The 4095-nt window shown below is 46.5% G+C and overlaps 1 protein-coding gene across 1 annotated transcript in view; it reads left to right on the top strand.

The window, feature by feature from the left end:
• The window catches only part of SBK1 (SH3 domain binding kinase 1), a 60510-nt gene that overhangs the window by 20603 nt on the left and 35812 nt on the right, over window positions 1–4095 (top strand). The gene's annotated exons all lie outside the window — the stretch shown is intronic.

The following is a 4095-nucleotide window of genomic DNA, read 5'->3' as shown; positions in this document are numbered from 1 at the left end:
AGCTCTGTATCCAGTAGTTTGCTTTCTTCCATTCCTTTCATTTGTGACATGTTTCTTTGTCTCCACATTTTGGCTGCTTCCCTGTGTTTCTTTCTATATATTAGATAGAGCTGTATGTCTCCTGGAATTGGTAGAATGGCCTTGTGTAGTAGGTGCCCTATAGGGCCCAGTGGCTCAGACCTCCCCCCACCCCCGTCACCTGAGGTGGGCACCTGAGGAGGCCTCTGCAGTGGAGATATCTTTCTAGGTGCATCCCCGTGTGGGCTGTGTGCACAGTTTTGTTGTATTTGAGCCTTGACTGCTGTTGGTGTAACTGAGGGGAATTGACTTCGAGGCCAATTGGCTGTGAGGACCAGCTGCAACTACAGTGGGGGAGCTGCTGTGCAGGAGACACCCCCATGGAGCAGGACTTGCTTTGGTGGGGTTTTGGTACTCACTTAGTCTGTCCTTTAGTGTGTCGCTTGTGGATGTGTAGAGTTGTAATCTGGTATGGTCTGAAGTTGTCCACCGGTGCACTGGCTCTGGAGCCTCCTAGGTAGTGCAAAGTTAGCCATTGCCTGGGATCACCCGGCAGCAGCTACAGAGCAATCTATAGATGGCTGCTCTTGTATTAGGCTTAAAAGTGGCCAGGCCAGGCCAAGCTGTGAAGCAAGGCAGGCTGGCGCTAGTGCTGGGTCTTGGGCCTCTTATTTTTACTGGTACATATGGGGCACACTGATACCAACTGCTGCTTGTTTGAGAGGTTTTAGACATGTCTGAAGCCTGAGTCAGGACAGGCCATTCATATGGAAAAGCCACTGCAAACAACTTTGGTGGGGCTGCAAATTGGTTGGGGTGGAGTCTCAGAGAATCACCAAGGTGGAATGAACAGAGTGAGCCATGCTAACGAAGACTCAGATATGGCTGTCAGTCAGCTCTGCGATGGGGAAGGTGTCAGCATAGTAACCATGAATCATATGGAAAAGCCACTGCAAACAACTTTGGTGGGGCTGCAAATTGGTTGGGGTGGAGTCTCAGGGAATCACCAAGGTGGAAGAACAGAGTGAGCCATGCTGACGAAGACTCAGATATGGCTATCAGTCAGCTCTGCGATGGAGAAGGTGTCAGCATAGTAACCATGACCCCTATGAGCACCCCTGTCTGGGAGAAAGCTGCCCCTGAGTTCTTGCTCTAATGCCACATAATCTAGTTCCTCCTGTATGTCCTTGGGAACCCCCCACCCCCCACCCCGAGCCATTGCCCCAGCATTGGAGCCCAGAGGGATTGAATCCAAGTAAATCTGGGCACCAGTCCTTTTCAGAGGGACTGCCTGGGTCTCCAGCAGCCTCTGTGTCACTCAGCCACAGTCCCTGCTGGTTTTTACAGCCTGAGGTTATGGGACTTCTCTTCCCAGATCTGGAACTCTTGGCTGGGAGTATGGTGTGGGGCTGGGACCCCTTTGTTTCTGCAGTGGGGATATCCTTCCCGATTGAAAAAAATGCCATATGTTGGTATAGGCCCAGCCCGTTCCACGCTCCACCTTTCCTACCAGTCTCAATGTACTTTCTTTACTTCTCTACTTGTAGGACTTCCATTCAGCCAGATATTAGGCAGTTCTGAATAATGGTTGTTCTGTATTTTACTTGCAATTTTGATGTGGTTGTGGGAGGCAGCAGGTACCAGCATTTACCTACGCCACCATCTTGGCTCTCTACACCCATTTGTTTATGTCCTTCAATGGCTGCTTTCACATTGGTAGAGTTGAGTAGTTGTGACAGAGACCACATGGCCTGCAAGGCCTAAAATATTTACCATTCGGCCCTTTAAGGAAAAAAAAAAAATGCTGACCCTGAATTAGAAGATAAAGTTGAGGAAGTTTTCCATAAAGTAGAGCAAAAAAATAAAAGACGTGTCCATTTGGATCCTCTAGTAAACGGTTGCTGAGATGACACTAGGAGTCCTGGGGTGGGAGGACGATGCCTGTGAAAATAAAAGAGGAGGAAACAGGATTGGCAGGGAGAGTCTTCAGACCCTCTGACACCTGTGGAACAAACAAAGGAGGGAGAGCCTCACTTTGATGAAGATCAACAAAGTCTTGGCCAACCCAGTGGGGTCTCCAGAGCAAAGACTGTCCCTTAGAGGAGCCCACATTGGGCAGAAATGGCCAGGCCCTGTGTCCCCACTGTGCTCAGTCATTGGCTGGCACTGCCCAAGAAGACCTTGGTCTTGGTTGCAAGGCTGTAGTGGGTCTCAAAAGCTGTTGGTCAACCACACTCCTCAGAGCTGAGTGACAAAGTTCTGTCTTGAAAGGAGAACCCGTGGGGCTTCATGGCTGCCACGCTGTGGGGGTAGGAAAGAAAGAGTAAGAAAGTTAGGAGACCAGCACAGGAACCTCACACCTCAACAAAGGAGTTCCAGAAGGAGAACGGAGAAAACAATGGAGAGGAAATAGACAAGGAAGCATTTCAGACGTTTATCAGAAGGAACCTGAATGTTCAGACTGAAAGGGCCCACTACGTGTCAGCAGACCCATACAAGACCAGTCATCAGTGAACGTCAGAACAAGGACAGCCACGAGATTCTACAAAGGGTCAAGAATAAAAATGTCATCAGACTTCTCAACCACAGTCTTAGAAACCAGAACATCCGGGAGCTGTATTAAAAAGTATAAAAGAAAATTAATTTCAGCCTAGGATTACATACTTGGCCAACCCATGGATCAATCAAGGGTAGGAAAAAGGTCTTCTCAGATTTACGTGGGCTCAAAAATTGTATCTCTTTCTTAAGAAAGCTACTGGAGAATGGCTCCACTAAAAACAAAGGAAAAACAAAGAAACGGGGGAAGCCAACACAAGAGAGAAGTGACGGTGATGGTGAAGGGATCCCAGAGCAGCATCTCTGGACAACAGACCTGGAGGGCCGGCAATTCACACTGGAATAAGTCAGAAGGTTCTAGAAAAGACTTCCTCAAGGAGATGAAATTGATAGAATACCTAATGTATTTGAACTTTCGAGAGATTTATGTACAACTTGGAGAGAATGTGGGTTGAATTAGCCATAAAGACATAGAAAAACAAGCCTTTCCCTTTACAAAGTTATTAAACCCAAGAAAAACAAAACATTTGTTCAGAAAAAGGAATTAAATTTAAAACTCCTGCTCTGCAAAAGACATGCTTAAGAGAATGAGAAGGCACCCTAGCCAGTTTGGCTCAGTGGATAGAGCCTCTTCCTGTGGACTGAGGGTTCCTGGGTTCAATTCTGGTCCAGGGCACGTACCTTGGTTGCAGGTTCCTGGCGGGAGGCAACCAATTGATGTGTCTCTCTCACATTGGTGTTTCTCTCTGTCTCTCCCTCTCCCTTTCACTCTCTCTAAAAATCAATGAAAAAAATATTCTCGAGTGAGGATTAAAAAAAAATAGAGAGAGAGAGAATGAGAAGACAAGCCATAATAGAATGGGAGAAAAATATTTACAAGAAAACATCTGATGTGATAGAAACTGTTTACCTGACAAAGGACTGTTATCCAAAGTATACAAAAAAAACTCTTAAAACTCAACAATAAGCAAATGAACAACCCAGTTAAAAAATGGACAAAAGATCTGAACAGACACCTCACTGAAGATGATACACAAATGTCAAACAAGCATTTTAAAATGCTCAACATCATATGTCATTAGAGAAAAGCTAATTAACACAACAATGAGATACCACCACACACCTATTAGAATGGCTGGCGAGGATGCTGGCGAGGATGTGGGCAGCCGGAATCTCTGTCACTGCTGGTGGCCGCACGGTCCAGTCCACTTGGGAAGACAGCTTCTCACAAAGCTGAGCATGTCTTCCCGTAGGATCCAGAAGTAGCATTCCTTGGTAATTACCCAAATGAGTTGAAAACATGTCCACACACAAACCTGCACATGAATATGAATAGCAGTTTTATTCATAATTGCCAAAAACTTGGGGGCAACCAATATGTCCTTTAATAGGTGAATGGATTAAAAAAAACACAACAACTATGGTACACCCATATAATTGCAATAAAAAGAAATGAGCGAGGTTGCGGCCTGGGCGGCAGGCGCAGCTGGTCCCGTTGAGCTGTGGCTCCAGGCGGCCTGC

Source organism: Myotis brandtii, unplaced genomic scaffold, assembly GCF_000412655.1.
Source record: "Myotis brandtii unplaced genomic scaffold, ASM41265v1 scaffold317, whole genome shotgun sequence".
In the NCBI taxonomy this organism is placed as follows: domain Eukaryota; kingdom Metazoa; phylum Chordata; class Mammalia; order Chiroptera; family Vespertilionidae; genus Myotis; species Myotis brandtii.
This window is presented reverse-complemented; position numbering and strand designations above follow the sequence as displayed.